The sequence below is a fragment of the Botryllus schlosseri genome, chromosome 9, assembly GCF_051294905.1.
Source record: "Botryllus schlosseri isolate E-star chromosome 9, Bs_hap1, whole genome shotgun sequence".
NCBI lineage: Eukaryota > Metazoa > Chordata > Ascidiacea > Stolidobranchia > Styelidae > Botryllus > Botryllus schlosseri.
In genome coordinates this window covers 26,091,299-26,108,374 of record NC_137244.1, presented here as the reverse complement: position 1 = coordinate 26,108,374, position 17,076 = coordinate 26,091,299, and the positions used below count along the sequence as shown (strand labels likewise).

The following is a 17,076-nucleotide window of genomic DNA, read 5'->3' as shown; positions in this document are numbered from 1 at the left end:
GAGCAGGAAAAGTGATCCGGCGTTAGCATGTTTGCTAGCGAAAAATTGCTTATTTCATTGCGTGAAAGTTTAGGATTCGGGCTGGGCACAATGATTCGAGCACCCCAATTTGAATCGAGTATTAGTAGTACTGAAGTTATACTCTCCTTGCCACTAGACTGCCCTATTAAGGATGCAAGACGTAAAATACATCAAAAATTACATCAAAACTCAATTTTAATATTTGCTCACAAGAGCATTCTAAATTGACGACAGAGAAATGAACACAATTGTATATATGCATGATAGTTGGCCATTGTAGTCGTTTTTCTTGGTTGACCCGATACTACAGGAATTCCATATTCATTACATTAAACATGAAGTAGTTTCCTTTGCTTATACGTATCACGCGACAGAATGAATTTCATCTCCAGTGATCGGGACGTTATAAAAACTTGTGACGTGTTGATTTAAACAGTCAATTTCGTGTCAGAATCGTAATCTTGGAAGTTTCAAAGAAAATCCCATAGTCACCCAGACAGAAACAGTGTAATGATCTTTAACATAGCGCCAAGTAATCTAAAATCGGTTCGTATTAGAAGTAAATACTCAGGCAAGTATTACAAGCCACGGTGTCAGTAACAACAGTATAATTTTGAAGTTTATTGAAGAGATTATGAGCATGAAAGCGGCTAAAAATCGAAGTTATAGCGAACCAGCTTCACATTTGATTTCAAAAGCTGGTTTAGATTGAAGTCACGGTAAGTAATTCTAGTAGATTCTAAATTAGTACCCAGACATTACGATACTTGCCGAACCAAATCGTAGGGTCGGCCACATTTATACAGTTTCCACGAAACACCAATTTATAGCATGTTATGTTAACCGACACCAAAGTTATCAGTTTTCAATACGAAAAATAGCGGAACATGTCACTGCGGTAAAAAAAAACACGATATACGCTGTCAGATGTCGGCGAGTAGATTCTATTACGGTAATATTATTCAATAATAAGCGAAAAAAGCAATTCAACACCGATGATAAAGAAATATTCAGGTTCCCAAGCTTGAGGCGAACCATGAAATCTTATCATCGATACGAAATCATCATTGGCACGCCTCAAATGTTGCACATTGTCATCGCAGAAATATAATATCATTCGCCTGCAAGAATATCGGTTTCGTCAACCATGGGATAGGCGACATCGTGACCATGTTTCGAGGTTGTACGTATTGAACAAAGTCAGAAACGTTACAGGCATTCTTTCGTTGTAGATATGTCAAGCTGGCCCTGCGGGTCTTACCGTTAAATTCGCCGCGTCACTTTAAATACATAAACAATCGGCCTACAATATATATGATCAAAAATGGGGGCGACCTCTTTGAACGATGCATATCGATTGGTGTGACAGCCGCGTAACTCTCTGTAACTCATTTAGCGGGATTTTTATTTGTTGCGAGTAGGATCACATTCTTTTGTGAAATTATTACTATTTTGCAATGCAGCGCAGCCTTAGGCGATTGAGGTACTAAGCCGAATGCATTATCAGATTGCGGTTATTGATTAGGAGCTATTTGTTTTTAATATGTGCAATCGTGCACAATTTCTGTATTCTGTATTGTAAAGAAATCTCGCGGTAAGCTATACTAGGGTTGGGCAGTGGACACAATGACTTCAGTATTGCTTCTGGTGATTGAGGTCGAGTGATGAATATTTCAGCTACTGTACTGCAATTAGGCGTTACTTCCATAAGAGTTAATTTATGAACGAGAATTATAGTTTCGATACTATTCTTCTACTGTGGAAGGCTATAAACCTCGATTGGCCGCATCGCATCATACGAAACGTACATTTCGTGATCAGCACACATCACAAGTGCAATCCAAAGCATTGCTACAAAGTGCAATGAAATATAGGGTGTGGTCGGAAAAATACCAAATCATCTTTACTGCGGCATTGAACAGGCATCATATTCCTTGTGGTCGCAGAAGAGTTAAATATTTGATCGTCCCGCATTATTTATACTGACGTGACGGTCACTGAATTTGACGAAATTGCACAGCTTTGGTCAGGCTCAGATGCGTTGCTGAGCTTGACAAAGAGCCTCTGCCGTCAATCGAGATATTCATCAAGATCAATCTGCATTGAAGTCAACTTATTGTAAACGAACAGAACAGCACCACACTTGTCGATCGGCGAAGTATCTCTGTCGTCATGAACGGTAATTGGCAGAAGTATATCCCTTTGAAGGCACTCGAAACTCCTATCAATTAGAAGGAAATTGACAAAACGTTTCCTTGGTCTATTTCAATATGGGAGATTCCTAGTGGATTTGCTGTCTCTTTGTAATCTCAACAAATGCGTGCCGCAGATACGATTGTAAGCAGCCAAGGCCGGCATTTCTCCTTGCAAAATTGAATTGAGGTAGCTTAAACTCTTCATTAGGGATAATTCAAGACAATCGTACTTCAGCGGGGTCTTGCAGGCAAAAATATTGGATTTGCTGACTTAGAGCCTTATTATCCGATTATGGCAACAAAACATAAAAATAACTTAGATTGTAATATCTTTTTGCTGCATAAGACGGCGTGGGGTAAACCTCATACAAGGGTTCTTTGTACTAATCTTCACGTATGCAGATGCAAGGTTGACGTTGAAAAATAAGTCGACTAATTGAGATTTGAACAGCTTCTTTGAGGTACAGAACTTCAATATACAATTGAATAGTATATTCATATTAAAATGAACCCGAATATTTTCGGCTGACACTCGTCAGGGGTAATCGTCAGAAACTAGTAGAGAATTCGAAAGAACAGCGTATATCAACAATCGTAACACAAAATATGACGTCACCAGCACGAAATGTCGAATACGAGAGCGTTCAATGTACTATTTTTAGATGATACACGAACTCTTTTTGTTGACACAGCCTTGGCTGGTGTATTTTGATAAAAGTCGACTCCAAGGCGCACAAATGAAAGTGTGAGCGACCCTTTCCGAGTATGCGAAATCTGTCGTCTCGATAATTTTTCGCACAGGCGGGATTATCCAACAAGTGTTTGCCAATTGCAGAATTTATGGCCTTTGATTGTTCCGCATCAATCTTGAGCGGGTGAGTTAAGGGTGAGCTTTTCATCGAGCGTGTTCTAATGAATCTAGGGACATGCTGATTTATGCGTTCCTGCAAGCGCTTTGACGTTCTTCCCACGTAGCCACAATCACAGTGACACTTAAATTCGTAAACTACATTGAGATTTGCGCACACAGAGTATGGTCTCACAAATGAAGTATAACTTCATGATCGAAGTCAGAATCGATTTCTTTCAATTGGAAATTCAACACTGATATATTCGTACATAACATTGGTATGTTTGAATCGTATTCGCATAGGACTGGATATTAGTGCCAATCATTAGTTTCTCGTGTCAGTCGTGTGTCTTAAGCAATTGCTTTGTATTTATTCCCTGTGTTGTATTATCTAGGCTCTATTGGTTATATGCTCTCTGGATAGTGATAGTGTATTAGGCCATGGCGCAGATCATAGTTCAAAATAGAATGAAAGTGATGATCATTGTATTTTTGTTATATTTATAATTATTTGATAAAAAAATATTTCTTTCGTGGTAACAGCGTAGGGAGCACAACGTTGTACTGATGTAAAGTGGGTAGACTGTGTGGCGTATTTCATTTCGGTATTGAATACATGCGGCTCGCGGCCGACACGTATTTTAATAGTGACCCGCGACCAGCTTTGAGTCGGCGACCCCTATGACATAGAGCGTCAGTGCGTGACAAATGCCAAAGCGTGTGAGAGCGGTTCACATATTAAAAGTAAATCACTAATTCTTATCATTTCAGCAATTCTACGCACGAGTTGAGAGAAGCAAACTATGTCGTCGTAATGTGTGGTTAACTAACTTTGAATTCTGTATGGTGCGCTACGGCACGCTGTCTGAGCAATGAGCATAGACTAAGTCGCGTTCTCTCTAGGGTCCGCAACAGAGAGTCGGCGAATACGTTGGCCAGGGTGTCCGGTCAATACCGAGAAAACCTTTACCGAGAATGCCATTACCGAGAATGAACACCACCGAGAATGGACATTACCGAGAATGGACACCACAGAGAATGGACATTACAGAGAATGGACACCACCGAGAATGGACATTACCGAGAATGCAATATATGCAATGCAGGTATGTTATGCATATGCACAGTTCGTGTGAGTGCATCATGGCGTTGCCACATTCGGTATCGATGCTCAGGTACAAATTTCGCGGCAACGTCAGTCCCAGTAAGCTATATTCTTGACATTGGCCATTCTCGGTAATGTCCATTCTCGGTAATGACCATTCTCGGTAATGGCCATTCTCGGTAATGTCCATTCTCGCTAATGTCCATTCTCGGTAATGACATTCTCGGTAATGTCCATTCTCGGTAATGACATTCTCGGTAATGACATTCTCGGTAATGTCCATTCTCGGTAATGGTTTTCTCGGTATTGGTATAGAACCGGTGGCCAGTACTTTATCCGCCCAATCTGCGTGACTCCGAAATATACGAACGACGCTTTACCGTTAACGGGTTGAGGTACGGTTATTTCAATGCCACCAACCTCGAAGTGTACTCGAATATGACGTGAGGTAATTGGATGGTAATGACCCTATTCACCGTCATTATATCGTCATTCAACGACTTTCGTATCATATAGAATCAATCATGGCACTTCGAAAATATTGGTATCAATAAAACGCCCGGGATTCCGACTTCTACAAACTGACATCAAGTCCTCAAACTAGTGCTAGTTGGTTAACGGTCAACTAAGTCAACTAACTACTGTTTCTGAGTAGTTCTAGCTATAGTTTCAGACTTTTGAAACAGAGTTGCCAAACAACTAGAAAACACGTGTTGGCGTGAATCGTGATACCGATGTTCTGTTGCGTGATGTTCTTACGGCCAGACTTGGACAACTAGATAATTCTAGTTGTCTAATTTCACTAAATTAGAGCGAAATGCCAGTAATCTAATTCTAATCTAATTTGTGAAATGTTTCCATGCTCTAATTCTAATTCTAATCTAATTTGTGAAATGTCCTTATTCTCTAATTCTAGTTCTAATCTAATTATTGTTTTCCTGAAAAGCCTCTTTGTCCGAGGCATATTGCACTATTGCAGTGAGGTAATAAAAATATCCCTCTTGCGCAGGGAAATCCAGTGCCAAGCCGCCATCGCCTTACTTAAACCGTGCAGTCATAGTAGATATTATGACGAATAATAGCCTGCCAGAGTAGCTTGTGGTCTGCGAACAACATTCTAGTTTTTAAAACTTTACGTTAGTACATCGCCGTTCTGACTAACATGGGCCATGCCCATGGTTACCATAAAGAAGTAATATTTTATTATTAAAGTATAGTAAAAATTGAGCCAAGCTTGGTATACAGAAGTTAACCATTCTCATGGTTATGGGAATGCACTGTTGTTGTTGTTTATTAAACAAAAATATGTGGCGCTTATCGCCTGACGGCCTTTTGCACCACGCCCTGTGATTTGATATGAACTGAATTTTGCTGTATTCATTTCCCATATATAATTTCATTCAATTTCCAAGTTTTTGCGAACTAAGTAGTTCTAATTCTAATCTAATTTGGAAAAAGCGTAGTAGCTCTAATTCTAATTTTAATCTAATTTGGAAAAGGCTTAGTAGCTCTAATTCTAATTCTAATCTAATTTGAAAAAAACTGTGGAGCTCTAATTTTAATTCTAATCTAATTCAGAAAAGCTGAAAATTTTCTAGTTATCCAAGTCTGCTTGCGGCCATCACTAGCTCAGAATCGTCACTACTGACAGTGGCGTAGCCCGGGGTGTATTTTGGGGTCGGAACGTCTCCCATTTCAAACTAGAAACCCTGCCCTTTTGACATGGCGATTCTATCTGTAATATTGGCTCATTTGCAATTCACTATTGTATCAGTAAATTAATGAGTTTCCTCGGAATTGAATCTAATTATTATTATTAAAAGTGTTCAGTGGCACTTATCACCTGTTAAGGTCTTGTGTGCCACGGACGCAAAATAGTTCGGGAAAATTCACGAAAAAGGCACTCAGCATAAAATAGAGTCTAATTAGTTGTATTCAAGTTAATTAGTTGCGTATTTGGAAAGATCGTTAGTTCGAGTTCTAGTTGCGAATTTTTAAATGTGAGTAGTTCTACTAGCGCATTTAAATATCGAGTAGTTTGCTTTATGTTGATGATCAACAGCAGAGTAATTATCCCACTTGTAATCGAGCCATAACATGTTATTATAACCGATTACATCCCGATTTCATTCTATTAGGTCTGCAAAAGAAGCTCGGAATTACAAAGCGTTTGCACTGTGTGCTGTATGGATTTGCCATACGTGCCATAGTGTTGATATCGAAATAGGTGGGAGACCCGGGCGGATTTATCTTCCGCAAATGAACGGCGCACATCATGGATAGATATATGCGTCATTGTTGCATACTCATTACACGACCGCATATTCGAAAGATAACGAAATTTGAAAGCAACATGTCAAGTTCCGTCTTGCATAGTTTAATCGTACATTTACTATGGATATTACAAAATCAAAGCTTACCGCTTTCATTCCGTATCAAACTACGCCAGGTGTCGGGGGCCTTATCGTCATGTATAATCCGCATCTCAAATATGGTATCGTGGGAAGATATTGCTCAAGTCGAATGCGCAAGTCTTATTCGTGATCAATGACCCCGATAGGTCGTAAGATCGTAACCAACCGTTCCAGCAACGCACGATTATAGGCGATGAAATCCGACAGTTAAATACCAGTTGAATATACAACAATAATCCAACTGCATGAATCCATCACATCAAATACGGTAACTAACTGCCTACGCATCAGGTGAGAGATGCCTGGTATAGGTAGTCAGCGGCCATGGAACTGATATTCGCTCACGTTAACGCGGGATAGAATGCTATAAGGGAGTATGCAATGTATTGATAACATTGCGGTAATGTGACTCACAATCGCCGATCCAGCATGCTGATAGGACAGACACAAATCCGACATTTCATATGATAAATATGATAATATTTCTTTTTCCAGTCACAGGTACCGTACGCGGACAGGGTCTGGATTCGAGTCCAAACTTAGCGTGAAGGCCAAAAATATGGATCACGTAAACATTATCCGTGGATTTGGCATATCGCTGATTTTCTGGCAACTGGAAAGGTAGATTATGAAGATTCTGCCAGAACCGTCTAACTATAGACTTCTGCTTCGTGATGCTTCTCTTGCACCCGGACGCCTGGTATTATGTAATACACAGGAATCGATTTTTTTTAGGTATGTAGTAGTTGAGACAATGTAGGTTTGATTCGCTCATCTGAAGTGAGTTGTAAAGATAGTGTAGAGTGTAGACTGTAGATATTAGCATGTCGACGATATTTCGTTACCGGTGCTCAATTGTGCTTTATGCTGATGCGGGTTATATAGATTGTGTTATAATTGCATTCAAACTATGGAAGAAATAAGTTTAACCGTTCACTTGGGTTGGCAGCAATTAACCAAGCCGTGAGATGCTATACCTCACCAAACATAGCAACAGCACAGAACAAGAATTGAGGGTTGCTTTCAAAAACAAGAGAAAGTGTCAAAACGGAAATGCTAGAGGCTTTCAGAATATTAGTTGACTATCCAACTGCTTGGTGTCGTAATGTAGGCCTACTCCTACCATAATTGAGTCAGTTGCTGAAAATGGGGAATTCTGTGTTTCTGATCCGTCTATTTGGTCAAAGCATAGCGCATCTGTTACAATTCTGATCACAGCATTCAGCATAATGATTGATTGTGCGGACGCGCTGTGGCTCAAAGCGAAAAAGACAAAACACCAATCAAATCATAGGTGTAAATGACTGACGACAAATAGCCTAACATTGACTGTATTACGAATACGGTAAAGAATCTTGTACTCAAACTCATGTCAATTGAAATTGAATACATCTGCAGCAACCGCCAATCTTTATATCACAATTCACATTGCGACGGAGTCCACTGAAATTTCACGCTGACCAAGATTAACGAATCAACGGAGTCTTCTTACGAGGGCGAGCAGACGACCACCCACGCTTTCTAAGCGATCAAATGCTGGTTACATTTCTTGACATTCAACTTATATCCACTCTGGATGAATGTTCGCGAGGAGTGATCGTAAAAGACTGTTGATATACAATGTTCATTTGAAATCTCTACTAGTTGCTGAGTATTAGCCGTGACAGCCAAAAATATTCGGTTTATTTTAATCTGAATATAATTGGAGATTATTTATTGAAGTCCTTTTCCTCCAACAGTATTTTCAAAGACAGTGGTTACCTATGATATACCTTGGAGCGAAGGGGTTCACGAGGGGACGAAACTGCAGTTCCGGCATTGATGTAAATGATAAATAATCTTTTTTATCAGTGATGCGTTCGTCCTGGAGATCGGACATACAGGTAGAATTTGATGCCGGGTCAATCAAAAGGCACACCAAACCACTCGACAGTTCCAAGGTCAGATCCGTCTAGAATCACATAAGCAGGAATCGTCAGAATAGACGCCACAGAATCTTAAGTTACATTGATCGCACTTCGATGTTCTCGCATTTCTTGGACGGGAAGCGACACTCGAACCACCCAGAATAGATTGACTATCGATTACAATCGCAAACAGCAAATAGCACCCACAACACCATGATTCATTGTCGAGTGTTAAGTTCAAGGGAAGTGTCTTACCGGGACAGTTGTGATTCCACAAGTAAACATTGAACAATGAAATTATCCGAATTCCGTCATCAGTATCTTGAATGTACAGTGTACAACTGTACACTATACCCGTGGTTGTCATTATGCCAGCTGCCGACCCGCCAAATCGATTGCGATTTTATAATGCTCGTGCATTAATGAGAGAAAAACATCAAGTTTTAAATCGATTTCGAGACTAGGAACGTAATTAGCTGCATCGTATCGCAATTTACAGTTCACGGCCTACTTAGACTAAGCGTACGTCACAATGTCGTAAGCGTAAAAGTATCCTACAACTCGCTCGAGACAAGTCAAAGCTAAGAAGAATTTTTAAGAAAAATTCAGTAAATTTAGACAGTCCTACGTATCGACATTTACCAGAGATAATAGAGACTATCGCGAACAGTAAATTCGCTTTTCTTTCAAAAGAAACGCAACTAACAAAATCAAGTGGTTTATCAGGTGCTTGGCTCGACAGTAAAATCGATAGAATCACGTATAACACGTGTAATATCAAAAAAGCAGCAGCAGATTTTAAGTAATTTGAAGTTCCCAACATTTACTTTTGAGCTGTGTATAAATTTGTCGTAACTACATTTTGGGTTAATTTTAATTACTGAAGGTTTACCGGTTCGCAAAATTGGTTTTGGCATTTTACCGGTCCGCATGTTAATCTACAGCGCCACTGCTATACAATATAACCATTCGCTGTTCCTACACATTCCCCATAGATTGGGCACACGATGGACCATTGATGTTTATCGTCTCGAGTCAATAATAATGTAATCGACAATTTTATGGACAAAGGCTCAGCTGGAGTATTTCTGTTGTGTGTTCACTGTTCATACGAAGACGGACCAGACTTCAGACAAGTCCTTGCACATCTGTTCAGTGTTCATATGCAATGGTCTTTCGAATTCTCTACTAGTTGCTGACGATTACCCCTGACGAGTGTCAGCTGGGAATATTCGGGTTCATTTCAATATGTATGTACTATTCAATTGCATATTGAACTTCTGAACTTCAAGAAGCTCTTCAAATACCTGTAATGCACCGACAAACGTGCAATGGAAGCTAGATCACAAAGGGTTCCCATAACCTAACCTGGCGAGATAGCGCAGTGGTATAATCCGCGGCTGCAACACCAATGGGTGCGGGATCGAGTCCGACCGAGGTCGACTTCCGAATTCCTATACCTAAGTGTTGGAGGTTTACCTAGGCTCCTCCTCGCCACATCATCCGCGTCAGCGGTGTCTTACAAAGGCGTAGAGGTGGGCCGTGCTATAAGTCGGCAGTTGCGGAAAATAAAAGTAATATCGGCCTGGTGTAAATGACCATAGTAGTCGACAAACACCATGAATACCACAAACCAACCAACCAACCTAACCTGTTTATTTGACCTTTTCTTAGGTCAGTTATAGCTCCCATGAAAGAGTTCCAAGTCACACAAATGTAATATGGTATAACTGAAAACAAAATCCTGTACAGTGGTATTATCAAAAGTAATAAGCGAAATGTATTTGTTGCACGGCTAGTCAGAGCTATTGAGATAACTGCGGCACTCTTGTTCCTTGCTAGTTATTTAAATCTTGGTTTTAAAATGGTGAGAGCAAGTTCAAGGCATCGGTGAAGGTTTCCACTGGTCGAACATATCGAAATCTATTCATAAAGTTCATGATTGGAAACGCTCCCTCGCTCCCTCGCTCCCTCGCTCCCTCCCTCCCCAAACATATTGAGAATAAAAACACTGCACGTTGATTTTGCAAATCAATGATAATACTAAGTATTAATACTGAGACAGATAATGTCCTGATTCAACACTGAAAAGGTACGCATTCGGAAAATGTAATTTACCCATCAAATGTATCTCGAACACAGACAGTCACATCAGGAAATTGAAAAGTCAACTTAAATGACGTGTCGATATTTCCTAGTCAAAGCAATTCATTCACAATTCACAATCGTGGTCGGCGTACAGGAGAAAGCGGACTTCGAAGCGATAATCATTTACTGCGGTGAGCAATTATTCATTTTCTTCGACGCACGCAGAGTTTCTAGCCCGTCTACTCGATCCTCGTTAATCGCCGTCCGCGAATCGGCGATAATAACAGGTTAAATCGAACACGGAAATCATACATCTCACCTTGTTAAGTGGAGCTTAAATTGAAAGGAAACCATTTCTTACAGAAAGCGTGCCGTCATTAGCCTAGACAGAGCGATGATTTGTATTCTCCGAGCGCGATCTTTGATCTTTAGAGGAAATTATGGGTACGCTAAACATTTAATTGTTCAGCAGCGTCAATTGAACGCTGAACATCGAGTTTCGAATGGCTACCATTTAGCGACCAGTTGCGAGCCAGCCTGTTTGCAAGTTCAGCGTAAAAGCAATCAAATATTCAGTAACAAAAATTGCACCAATGCATCCACACAACCTTGCGTCACCCCAATAGTCCAGACTTGGACAGCTAGGTAATTCTCGTCGTCTATTTAGATCAATTAGAGAAAATGTCGGTAATCTAATTCTAATCTAATTTATGAAATGTTTCTTCGTCCTAATTTTAATTCTAGTGTTAATTTGTGAGGTATTTCTACGCCCAAATTTTTAATTATCATCTAATTTCTGGTTTTCGTGAAAATGCTGCAGAAGAACTGTATTGTGTGCAACGAGTCAAGCTCGGTGCACAGACATTTTCCATCCTCATGTTTATGAGAATGAACTCGGGCTTGAAACGAACTCGATTTGATTCAATGTTCAAGTTTCTGCGAATTCAATAATTCCAATGGTAATATAATTTTGAAAAAAAAATGTAGCTATAACTCCAATTCAATTCTGATTTGTAAAAAAATGTGTAGGTGTAATTCTGATAATAATCTAATTTGGAGAAGGTGAAACTCTTTTGTTGTCTAATAATGTTGTGTAATAATCGCCGCCCACACCGAAATAATAACACTAATGATTTTAGTTGTCTGATGAATCAGTTGTTTAACAAATTTGTGGAATGCACATACCGAGTGACAGACAAATACGATACTCGTTCGCACGTGCCGCGAGTATGTGGGCAGTCGGTCATGGACAACGAGTATCAGTAAAATTACACAACAATACCAAAGCGGTCGAGGGCTTAAAACAAGAGGTGCTCCTGTGCGAAGAAAGACAAACTGCATACCGATATGGATCTAAAACCAAGCATCGACAAGCTGCATTGTAGGTGAACTGGCGTGACGTATATATAACATCAGATCTGTACTTCGACCCCGAGGTAAACATGTTCAAATTGAATCATAAGATTCGCAGAACGTTAAATGTGTGCAGGAAATTTCCATTTCCCGTGAATTTTTTCATTACAGCTGCCGTGATTAATGTGATTTGGTATTGACAACGTAGCTATCTGACTGGCGCTGGTAAATTCTCCTGAGTAACTCGCAGTAATACGGCGATTCACGACAGGCTCATCAAGTCAGTTGTACTTCAGTTTGATTGATACGCAATCTAGTGAGAAATACTGGATTTCTCACGCAATTCTCTGTCGAAGAAGGTGTGCGTTATGATGATCCGTATTGCCCTCGATAACATTACGAAGCACATGTGTGCAGGAGAATGGAAATGTATCATAGCGTAACGGCTGCGAATGCGCGACACCGAACGTGAATAACCTCAAAACCGTCTGAAACTTAGAGTGTTCGATTCTGATATTATTTTGAACCAGTGGTTCTTAGCCGGGGTTCACTGAGCTAGTCTCAGGGGTTCGCTGAAGGTCAAGAAACACACCCCAATCATACAGTAGAAATCACGCTAATTTGCAGGAAATACTCATCATCATCTTTTTCGTTTTGCGTAAAACCACGTTTTGATGGTTTTGTTCTTTTAACACTGCTGTTGAAGTGTTGATGCACGATGCACGGTTCGTCTTCTGCACCAGCATTCTACTAGTGGGATTCGCCGAGGCTTGTTGGTAAGGGTTATCCAGTGTATTAAGGTTAAGAATCACTGTTCTGAAGATACAAGATACCTGGTAACTACAGTTTTCGATCAAAATTTGCCCTTAATAAACGCTCATACATTCATTCTTGGGTCCCGGCGTCGACATTGATACGCAAGGAAATAAATCCGATAGCCAACGTAAAGAGAATACCGCGATGGTTATCTGCCGATGTACAAATAATCTATTCTGTTAAAAACGCTCGATAACTTGTCGTAGCTTCGGGCGGTATCTTCGGCAGTAAGTAATCGTAACATCGCTACAAAATAGCAGCAATAGCCCATCAGAAGTGTGTCATAAATCGCAGCGTACACATCAAAAATGTCGGAAATGCGATGACGCTTTGAAGGTAATCTTGGTTTTGGTTTCCGGTACGAGACCGCGCCTTCGCTAATTGGCTCGACTCGTTAGCGACTGAATTGTCATTGAATCCGTAACTTGGAAAACTAGATAATTCTAGTTGTTTAATTAGACTAATTGCAGTGAAATCCCGGTAATCTAATTCTAATCGTGACATGTTTCTATGCTCTCATTCCAATTCTAATTTACTGAGATTGCCACATGAGAACAGTATATTGCGAAATGAGACCAGCTTGGTATAGAGATTTATGAGAATGAAGTCTTTTTTTTTGCGAATTCAGTAACTTCTAATCTAGTATGGAAAAACTGTGCAGCTATAATTCTAATTCTAGTCTAATCTGACAAACGAGCTGTGGGGCTACAATTCTTATCCTCATCGAATTTAGAAAAGCTGTAAGTTGCCCAAGTCTGTCGTAGACTAATACGACTATGTGCCAAACAGGCTTTGCGAGTGGCACAGAAGATATGTAGAACAGTCTTTGTAAACTCACTTGAATCGTGTTTAGAGTTAAATGATTGGGGATTCAGTCGGTCAGTGCTTTTGCCAGCAGTGATATCAATGATAATGTCACTTTCAATACGTTCAGTGAGTTGATATACGAGCATTGAGCTGACCCGCAATAATCAAAGTTTTAATCTTCCACGCCATTACTCAGGTTCGCGAGAAATATTTTCAAGTGCTGGTAGATCCCTGGTCTTTTACAGCAGTATTGAATTGCGTTTCCTTTTATTCGGTTGTCAAGTCAGTATAGGAGCCGTCGACATCAATAGGTTTGCTGAACACGTACTGTGTACGGAATTGTGGGTCCACCACTGACTTAACATAGGATTGTGTGCTTTCTCACATAGCCCGAGCAAACACGGCTATGAAAAGGCTTTGAAAGGTTTGACCAGATGTTTTAAGATGCATCACTCAGCTGTGCCACCCTTCTTGGCTTTATTGGTAGCGTTGGGAGTCTGGTTTATCATTAACCCCCACCAGGTAAAACGACTTCCTATACAAACCTACACGGGAAACGTTAACACAGCCGATTATTCGATTCTATTGCTCATGAATATGTCAGAATTTACTGCGTTACGTGAACATTGAACAATGTATATCCTTGGTACAAGCCGATCATTAGATTTCTAGACCGATACCTAGGAAATTATTGACGGTCTCAACTAACTCGGCTGCATAGCCGCACATCGCCCGACAAATAGTAGAAATTCGTGCCCGTTCGGCGATTCATAATATTCCGCGCTACGACACTCGTGTAAACTAGCCCTAAAATCCAAACTCAAACATATACTCCATTTCGTTCAAACAGATGACGGTTTTATGTGATTTGCACGCCGCAAGATACCTTTACGATCTGATTGTTTGTTGGCTCTGCCAATAAACCGCGTGTCTTCAGAAAATTTCGCTTGCCAGTCACACTCTAGCTCAAGTAGGTATGTCGATTGTAGATAATAATTAAAAATCTCAATTCATGAAAATCAAGGGTCTAATACCGCATCTCGTTACTTGCCACAGTTTCAGAAATTTACGAAGGTCATCCATGAAATTCTCAGCATGTGAAGCAATACAACTAACTATCTTATGATGAGTCGCAGTAGAAAATATCTCTGTAATGCAATGTTGTTGTTCGTATTGAGTTTTTGGTGCTCGGCAGCAATAGCCTTGTGCACCAGACCGATTAGTTATATATGCATTATTACATTAAATCTATCTTCCGGATAACAGAACAAATTCTATTGCTGAGGAAATCGTGCAATGTTGATTGTTGATACGCAGTAGTCTTTCAATTCTCTACTAGTTGTTGACGATTTCCCCAGACGAGTGTCAGCAAAAATTATTCCGTTTCATTCCAATATGAATATACTATTCAAGTTGAAGTTCTCTACCTCCAAGAAGCTCACTGATGAACAATTGAACATAGAACCATAACAAACCGTAAGAAGGCCAGTACTAGCCCGCTAGAATACCCTTGAAATTGTGGGATCCGCGTCATTGTAAATAGAAAAAAAGTTATGTTTTCCATAGACAAGTCTGAGATCACGCCAAGGAATAGCTGTACAGCTGAATTCAAACACATAATTCTGGTTCACGTCGGCAGATAGTACTATAGATGAAAAAGATTGGATATATGATCCAAAACACAGCTGCATTTGCAACAGCAGGTCAGCGAGGAATGCTATGGTTATCGTGTCGCAACTTTAACGTTAAACTACCAGTAGGAGTTGAATATAGTTGCTACTGGCTAGCTATATATTGCGGGTGAATATCCATTTCCAACTGAGAGCCGTTTAAACGTGTCAACATCGGGGTTACGGGGAGTCAAAACCCTTGTATTGTAATGGTTATCGTCTGCTGTTTATCACTAAGCTATTATTAGCGGATCATCCACTTTAAATATGCCGAGGACACATCGCGATTAGTAATACGAGGATGATGCGGAGATCTACAAAAGAAATGACACATCAAGCGACCGTATAATACACAGTCAAGTGTCGAGGTCGGAAAAACAGACAACGTTGTCAATCAGAACGCTCGCGAATGTTCAATCTTTACTGGGGCAGTTGGGTTCTAATATTGATAAATATTCAAGCTTGTTGATCACTGTAGCTATTCACTCCTTACCACTGAGCTCAATCTAACACTAAAATAAGTTTCACGATTGCTGAATTACTGTAATACGAACCAATGGTAATGATCCGAACTGAACTGAACTGATCTATAGCGAGAATATTGGTCACTGATATATACCGAGAATGGAGATATCTTGTTGTTCATTACAGAGCTGAATTTGTCAATACCAGAATGTGTGATCGCATATAAACATTATTATCCGTAATTGCTCGAGGAAATAACTGGGGTATGTTAGGTTCATCCTGCACAAAAGATATCCCATAGCGCAATAACGCGTTTCTTTATTTAATGTTATAAAAGGTCGCCAAGCCTCAAATACCGTAAGTACGTAACGCAGCAAAAAGCTGAATTCATTCACTGATAGGGATATTGTTGTTTGGAATAATAGTTTACAAAAAGGCTGCGATGGGAAAATTGGGCCCGATTTAATGCCCCAAAAGTTAATTTGGTGTGTATGCCGAAGCTTTACTCATTTTAAGTGTCAAGCGAGTGCAGACAAGCGGAAATTCTCACTAGAAAATCGTCTCTCTGTTGTCCTAAGTTGAGTCGATGTGCGTAGTGATCTAGTTACACACTAATCACGACTATAGATGAAAGACTTGCTGAAACAATAAACTATGGTTAAGAACACAGAATAAGGATCGTGAACCGGTTTTATACTAAATGTTAACGAAACCCCCTGTTTCCGATGAATGCTGAATGTCCGACAACACACCCCATTCGATCTATTCTATTCTATTCTATTTGGCTGTCCCTGGTAAGGAATTATGAAACTACGATCGAAGGATGAATTAACTAACTGTCGATTACAGTAGAGAGTTCTAGAATGAATAAATCAAAGCAGAACGCTGCCAACTTGTAAAATGTGTACTGTGCAGGTTGGTGTGTTGCTCAGTAAAGTTCATGTTTGCATGAACTAAATGCCTGGCCGTACATAACGACATGTCTGATTAAAAATGAGTAAGTAGCTTCTGTGAGATACAGCACTTTGTACACATGTAAAATTGTACATGCGTCTAATTGCTGTTCACATCAATCACAGAAGATAGTACAAAAGCGTATTAGTCTCTCAATGAACATCCCTATACTAAATGAAACGTATAGGCCTATTAATTATAAACATGAATACTACTACGAAACATACGGTCAACTCGAACAAATGGCACGGTTCATTTGATCGCATCACCATAATCATAATCATCAGTGATCAGATCATACATCAGATTCACTGTACAGCTTAGCCCTGGCAAGACTCATTTCAATTTCATCAGCAATCACCCCATTTCGATCCCGTAAGTAGGAAATGTAACAATAGTTCGATTGCACCATAATGACAGTCTTAAAAACT

General features: G+C 40.0%; 1 protein-coding gene and 1 long non-coding RNA gene across 7 annotated transcripts in view; both read right to left on the bottom strand.

Annotated features, from left to right (window-relative positions):
• Positions 1 to 17,076, bottom strand: part of LOC145445774 (uncharacterized) — a 56,186-nt gene that overhangs the window by 37,514 nt on the left and 1,596 nt on the right. The window lies entirely within an intron of this gene.
• LOC145445804 (uncharacterized) lies at positions 4 to 17,073 on the bottom strand. Its single transcript, XR_013917117.1, has 3 exons — positions 10,144 to 17,073; positions 3,224 to 9,860; positions 4 to 2,648 (listed from the first exon to the last, which is right to left on the bottom strand). It is a non-coding gene; the product is annotated as an uncharacterized LOC145445804 (long non-coding RNA).